Here is an 8,349-nt window from a genome sequence, read left to right as displayed (position 1 = left end):
CCATCACTCGCCATCTGTCACCACCCCTCGCCATCCCTCACCATCTGTCACCACTCCTCGCCATCACTCGCCACCCCACGCCATCACTCGCCACCGCTCGCCATCACTCGCCACCCCACGCTATCACTCGCCATCCCTCGCCATCTGTCACCACCCCTCGCCATCTCTCACCACCCCTCGCCATCACTTGCCATCCCTCACCATCTGTCGCCACCCCTCGCCATCTCTCACCACCCCTCGCCATCACTCGCCATCCCTCACCATCTGTCACCACCCCTCGCCATCATTTACCACCCCTCGCCATCTGTCACCACCCCTCGCCATCCCTCACCATCTGTCACCACTCCTCGCCATCACTCGCCACCCCACGCCATCACTCGCCACCCCACGCTATCACTCGCCATCTGTCACCACCCCTCGCCATCTCTCGCCACCCAACGCTATCACTCGCCATCTGTCACCACCCCTCCCCATCTCTCGCCACCCCTCGCCATCACTCGCCATCTCTCACCACCCCTCGCCATCACTTGCCATCCCTCACCATCTGTCACCACCCCTCGCCATCTCTCGCCACCCCTCGCCATCACTCACCACCCCTCGCCATCACTCGCCATCCCTCACCATCTGTCACCACCCCTCGCCATCACTCACCACCCCTCACCATCACTCGCCATCCCTCACCATCTGTCACCTCCCCTCGCAATCACTCGCCACCCCTCGCCATCCCTCAACATCCCTCGCCATCATTCATCATTACCCGCCATTCACTGGTCTGTAGTCATTAATAAACCAAATACCATTCAGTTTTAATTTTGCTCTGAAATTACTGCCTATTTTTTAAGGCTAGAGAAAGGTGAATGTGCTTCATCTGCAGCTCTACTGTAGAGTGGAATTATAATCAGAGGTCTATAACACCTAGTGACTACATGTTGAAATATGATCTTATTCTGATATATTGTGCATATATATATATAATATTGTATCTTCTTTAGAAAAACCATTTCCAATAAATTGTTTAATTACACTAACTGGTAGGCTATTTCTTTGCATATATTTTAGATATAGCAAGTGTTACTCTGTTTACTGTGCTTCACTGAGTCACATCACAACAACATTTACAGGCAGTACCTACATTTCAAAAATACTGCATTAAAGAAATTACATATATTTTTTTAAATGCTGCATCAAGGAAATCACACATTTTTTAAACAAATGCTGTGCTTAGCACCAGAAAGACCCTCTCTGCTGAGGCAGTGCTGTGTGTGTGAAGTGGGTTTTCCATCCACCGGGTTTCTGTGAATTATGAAAATGCACCCAAAATGTAACTGACTGGAAAAGACCAATGCAGCAACCACTGAACTGTCCCTCGCAGTCATTTCAATCAGAAAATTACAGCGGCCCGTTAGCATCTAGTCAATGTATTTCCTGCCCTGGCCAAACAGACCAGTGTGGCCCATCATGAGTCCACTGCACCAGACCCACTGACCGGCCCTTGTGCAGAACCACTGAGCACAGTGTGGGGTGTCTCTGCTGGAAGAGAGATATACCACCACTGCTGCGTTGTGGTTCCAGCTGGTGCCTTGACAAAGAGTCCACAACTGAGCTAAGGATTTGTGGCGGGTGAATCATTCTCAGAGAAACCAGTCTGGGAAATGCCTGTTGTAAGATGCAATGTGTTAATCCTGTGGCTGACAATCAGTGGGTTCACTCCTGGTGATGGATATTGTAAGCCATTGCCATGATGTCAGATTAAATAAGGATAAGACAGTCTCACAGCTGTGGTTTAAACGTAAAACTCAGCGGCTTCCAGTCGAACTGGGCTCAAATTTACAGTTTTATTAAATGCTTAAACTTGAATGTCTAACATTGATGAGATAATTTGTTATAATATGAATATCTGGAGGCTGTGACCCACAACCTTTTAACTTTCTGCTTTTTTACCAAACAAAAGTCATCTCGTCTCTCTCTGTAACCCTCTCTGGACACAGCTGTTAATGCCTTTCTCTTCAGTTCACCACATCAGAGCAAGTCGCTCAGTCTGTGACCTCCGCATAGCACCATTTATCCATCAGGCTTTACACAGAAATGTAAATATTTGTGCATAAATGTCCTTTCTCTTTATCAAATTTATATTACTTCTGTTTGATTAAAATTTAAAGGAACTTGCGTAATGTTAAATGAACTCTTTTAAAAAGAACTGAACTGTCTAATAGTTACATCACTGCAGTTAAACAGGGCTTTTCCCTGAACTTCAGCGTTTTTAAACACAACTCAAACCTCACGCGTCTAAATAAACTTTAAGAATCAAGTTACACTTAAAGGGTTAATGTTTCTCAATTTTCAGACGCATCTTGTTATTGGTTTCTATGAGGAACATCTCAGGCAGTGGATCATGGGTAATTCCACTCACGAAAGTGTCGTCTGCTGCGGACCTAAGGGAGGGGCGAATAAAGTGCGCATAGGGGGCGCTTGAGAGTACACCAGAGTCCCTAGCACCACATTTATTCATGTTCTTCATATAGTCCATAAATCCAAACAGAACTAATGCTATCTCTCTGCTCCATTCTCAGCTAATGACTGCCCTCCTTTCCGGAGCAACTCCAATGGAGGTCTGACTGTTGGGTCTCCTGCTCACCCACTGAGAGACTAGTTATCTGCCCTTGGTTCCTGGCATCTTCTCCAGTCCACATACCAGTCCATATATCTGTGGTATCCATCATCTCAGTGCACCAGCTCTTGGATGTGATTCAGCACAGATCTTTACTAATGGTGCTTTTCCTCTGCAAGGAACCTATACATTTCGACTCTCCAAATCTTACTGATCAAACCTGACCCGAGTAGGGACTAAATGTGAGGTGTAAACCCTGCAGAGCTCTGATTGGCCAGAGACCTGTCAATCACCAGGAACCACAGAGCTCCAGCACAAACTCAGCGCTCGTAAAATCTCTGAAGTTACAGCTGCGTTCACATTAGTTTTTATCCGACTCTCAGCAGCAGCTCGTAACATTCCCCCGAGGGGTTTCTGAAGACGCTCCTTGGGTCGGTGGCTGAGGAAAATCTCCAGCAAAAGTGCGACATGGAAAACTGATCTGTGAGAACTGGGGGTGAGTTAACAGCATCTGACTTTACCTCCCGCGTTGTTGTGGTTTTCAAAGACTGCGGTTCCCGTTAAAGACAAGATTTTGTGACGTCACCGCCTCCATTTAACAGGGGAGCCGTGCTAGTGGAAAAGCGACAAACTTTAAGTGAGCCGAGCCGAGCCGAGTCGGACCCATGCAGTGGAAAAGCACCGTAACAGCCTTCACTACGTACAGTTGTGTTCAAAATAATAGCAGTCCAATATGACTAACCAGATAATCACTGTTTTTGGTATAAATTATATTACCACATGACAAACAATGTAACAGTTGGTGTAGTAGATTCTTAGAAAACTGTGAGGAATCATTCTGTGAGGAAACAGGTGTGAATCAGGTGTCCCTTATTTAAGGGTGAAGCCAGCACATGCTCTACATACATTTCTCCTTGAAAGCCTGAGAAAAATGGGTCGATCAAGACATTGTTCAGAAGAACAGCGAGCTTTGATTAAAAAGTTGATTGGAGAGGGTAAAACTTATAAAGACGTGCAGACAATAATAGGCTGTTCAGCCAAAATGATCTCCAATGCTTTAAAATGGAGAGGAAAACCAGAGAGACGTGGAAGAAAACGGAAGACTACCATTCGAATGGATCGAAGAATAGTCAGAATGGCAAAGGCTCAGCCAATGATCAGCTCCAGGATGATCAAAGACAGTCTCAAGTTACCTGTGAGTACTGTGACAGTTAGAAGACGCCTGTGTGAAGCTAAACTATTAGCAAGAAGTCCCCGCAAAGTCCCACTGTTAAAAAAAAGACATGTACTGAAGCGGATACAATTTGCCAAAGAACACATCAACTGCCCCAAAGAGAAATGGAGAAACATATTGTGGATTGATGAAAGTAAAATTGCTCTTTTTGGGTCCAAGGGCCACAGAGAGTTCCTCAGACGACCCCCAAACTCTGAATTCAAGCCACAGTACACTCTGAAGACAGTGAAGCATGCTGGTGCAAGCATCATGATATGAACATGGTTCTCTTACTGGTGCTGGGCCTATTTACCGCATACCAGGGATCATGGACCAGTTTGTATATATCAAAATACTTGAACAGGTCGTGTTGCCTTACGCTGAAGAGGAAATGCCCTTGAAATGGGTGTTTCAACAAGACAACGACCCTAAACACACTAGTAAACGAGCAAAATCTTGGTTCCTTGGTTTCTGTGAAGTAGTTAAAGATTATATACATTTCTCTTCATGTTTTGATTTGGAAAACAGTGTGCAATGTTCCCAATGCATGGAAATAAAAACTACTATTAAGATTTAGTGCTTAACTAATGTTTTTACACACACTGCTATTATTTTGAACACAACTGTATATTGACTCCAGGGCTGCTTCTACCTGCAGTTTTAAATGAAAGTGTCCCCCTTGTGAGTCTTGGTCCTTCCCACAGTTTTGAGGGAGTTGCTCCTGGGGCTATTCATTTTGTCTGTGACTTAGTTTTCGGTGTCTGTCAGACTGCAGTGGTGAAGGCTGAGAGAAACTCACTGACATCATCTCATTTTAGGACGGAAAACTTAGTGCTACGTCTGTTAAAATAAAATTTTTTTTTCTTAAATATAATCCATCCCAAATAATCAGAATCAAATCCACATTATTACATTTTCCCACCATTTATTAATTCACCGGTTGAACTGAGTGAAAATGGCATCATAATAATACAATGAATCATTCTCAGAATGTCATTACATTTTTGCTGCTTTTTGCTTCATAAAACAATACTCCATTTCTGAAAAATATTAAGATTTCATGCAAAATAAATAATAATCCATTTCTTTAAAAGCATGATACAAAAGAACCCAAAGAAAAACAATAGCTACAATGTAAAAACTCATCAAATAACAGCTCGTTATCCGAGGGTTTCGTGAACAGTGCGTTGGCGACTAAAATCACCGGGTTTCTAAGAAATTCTTCAACAGTAAACCACTCTTTAGTGTGACACTGATGTGTGCAATAAAAAAACCTCCGAAGCACATTCAGTAAGTCTCTTTAAAGAAAGAAAACTATGTTCCACACCTGATACCAGACGAGTCCTTTCACCCCTCAGATCAGATGACCTCCCCCCCCCCCCCCCCCCCCCCCAGTTAAACACCACCGAGGAACTGAAAGACGGGTCACTCACGTTTACTTTAAGTGACAAATATTTAAATACAAAAATACAAACATGGTTTTGTTGAGAGAAGACTGCCAGGGTGCCGCAGGTTCGTGAAGCCCCTGATTGGCACCAGGTTAAGATTCATGCAAAAGAAATGACAGAGCTCCAACTCTTTCAGAAATGCCTTTGACACGGCAGGCCAGGTTTAACGGAGCGTGACTCTAAACGCAGATTGTAGTTGACTGCACAGGGGTTAGTGGGTGGTGGATCGAACAAAATATGCCATGGCACTAGGCCAAATCCCCTTATGATTATCAGCTCTTTCTGGGAAAACAGAAATGTTGATAAATAATCAAGTGTGTATCAGTCTCATTAACACTGCACCATCTTCACGTTGACCTTCGTTCAGGCTTTTCATTGGCCGTGGTCTGAGTGGTGTGTAGAAAAGAGATAAAAGAGCTCTCTAGCAGCAGTTGGAATGAACTCTACGCTGTTTACCGCGACGTGGTTATCCTCAGCTCGGTGTGAAGCACGTGTATTAGGCTACAGTCTAAAGACAAGGTTTTTATAGTTTTAAGTTGAAATTCTGTACAACTCTAGGCTATTACAATAAAAGCTTGCGACGCTCTTCGCCCTCTAGTGGAGAAGACGTGTTATACGAAGATTTTTGTATTGATTAGTTGCTGTTTTGTTGTTGTTTTTTTCTTCCTTTTTTGTTGTTGTCGTAGTTTGTTCATGAAGTAATGACACGTCCATCCATCTCCCTCCAGGACAGAGGCTGCAGCACAGATCCGTTACCGGACTAAGCCTCTTCCAGAGCTCAACCGCGTAGAGGAGAGAGACTGTGTCGATTGCCTTTTATTCGAATCCAACAGCAATGTCATTCTTCTAAATAATTCCCCCTCTCTCTCTCCCTCTCCGTCGTCAGTTCCTGTCCCGGCTCATCCATCACGCACAGCCGACAAAGCGCTTCCAATCGGTGGTTTTATAAAATACTCTTTTCAAAGGGCATCGTGTGTGATTTAAACGCCTGGCGAAGACTTGTCCGTCATCCCCTTCAGCACCTGGTCTATTCGGTCATCCTCGATAACCACTGTGGGCAGAAACAGTGACATAGTTAACCACATTAACACGGTGCTAGTGTTTTTAATGATAACACCACTGTAATATTCTTCACGGTCTGAAAGTTTGGAAAGTGCCATTTATTCACAAAGAACAACACGTCCTTCTGGATTTCCCTGAATGTCCATGCATCATTTCCCCAAACTACCACAACATTCAGACCCCAGCCTCCACACAGTGCCCTCACCTCCCTACGGTTCATTTGATTAAAAACACAGAACAACTGACAATATTCAGAAACAGTACCTTTTCGTAAATGGGTATAATTACGTGTCTCTACAAATATAATGTCCACATTGCCCCAGCTCTGACCCTCTCTCTCTGTACAAACACAGATACATAAATAAAGACTCATCACAGTGTGTGTGGAGTGCTGACCTCTCTTGGCTCTGCCGATCTCTCCGAGTTTGGGGGGTCTCTTCGCTTGCCCCGCGCCAAAAAAGGTGCTGCTGTCCTGCAGCCCGCAGCTGAAGGGCATCTGACTCACGTCGTTATCCGCTCCGTAGCCGCTCATCTTCCCCTCGCTGTACGGCAACACCTCGGACATAGTGAGGGTACGGGAGGGAGAGAGAGAGAGAAACCCGCGTGAGAGCGAGACGTCTGTGAGATGGAAAGACTGCGAGAGGCTGGTGGATGTTGAACTGCGTCTCCCTCCTCTCCTCTGCTCTCTATAAACGCTATGTGGAAGCGCGCGGAGGAGGAGCGAGGAGCTGGGCTCGGGTGTGTGTGTGTGTGTGTGTGTGTGTGTGTGTGTGTGTGTGTGCGCGCGATGTGGGAGATCCCGGATCATAAAGGGAACACGCACAGAACGGTGAAGTCATCCGAGAGTCATCCAGAGAGAGTCTGACTGAGAGAAAGTTGGAGAGAGACGGATGAGATGGAAGGGAGACCCCTTCAGGCGGTCGGGGGAATTACAGCGGTGTCTGAGGGCCCCTGGGGGACTACGGAGCTAATTTAGGGAACAACAGCGCGCACATTAGAAATATTAACAGTAGTGAAGTTAACTTTTCCCAGCTCCTTAATCACATTCCCATTCCACCTTAAACGGCACTGCAGCTGCTTTCTGTGTTTTAACACTGAGAAGAAAGCGCATGCAAATAAATCACTATGTAAATGCACAGAATATAATGGGAAACACACAGCAACAGAACCAGTTTAGTTTAAAGCACCATTTAAGGTGGAACGGGTCATCAGACGAAGAAGCTGGGGAATAAGGAGCCATTTATTCAGACTCGTTACCTGCAGCTTGTGCTGATGAAGCGGACGCCATCCCCAGCAAAGTGCTGCTGGGAAACTACAGTGTCGCTGTGGAACTTTTTACTGAGATTGGTGCTGAATGTGGTCTAAAAGACCTCACCGTAAAGGACTTCGTCACTAATGTCAATGTTTTACACTGAATATTGTGTATAGTGAGTGTTCAGTGATATTTCTCGTAGTCAACACTGAGGAAGGTCCTCTGCCTTCATTGTTATGCTGTCAGTCATTAGACCACACCCCTCTCAGCCGATGCCCCACCTCCCACAGCAGAATCGAGCTGAAACTAGGAACAAGGATATGCAACAGAAAAAAGATATGAAACTAAAAAAAAATAAGAACTAAATCTGAAAAATATAAGACTTCAAATATCAAAATATACATGAAAGTGAAAAATGAAAATAAATTTCGCTTATTTTAATGTTGAACACATTGTAGTATTTTTCCAAGTTCCATCTCAAGGTTTTCAGTTTCTTTTTTTTTTTTTAAAATGAACAAAGCTTTTGTCTCTAAATTTGCTTCGTAGAGGATGGGGTTCCAGTGAAAAGCTGAGCAGAGCTGATTATGCAAATTAATCCGGCCAGTTTAGTCTAACCAATCGGGGCATAGCTAGTGTTTCTTGGTGTCCCACAGTCTTTCTGATTTGAGGATTCACAGATGTGGATGTAGCTTTGCTCAAATCCTTCTGTCTTTTCATGACCCCAGAGAGACTCAGTGTTGAGCTCAGGGCTCTGTGGGGCTCGTGT

The sequence above is a fragment of the Hoplias malabaricus genome, chromosome X1, assembly GCF_029633855.1.
Source record: "Hoplias malabaricus isolate fHopMal1 chromosome X1, fHopMal1.hap1, whole genome shotgun sequence".
NCBI lineage: Eukaryota > Metazoa > Chordata > Actinopteri > Characiformes > Erythrinidae > Hoplias > Hoplias malabaricus.
This window is presented reverse-complemented; position numbering follows the sequence as displayed.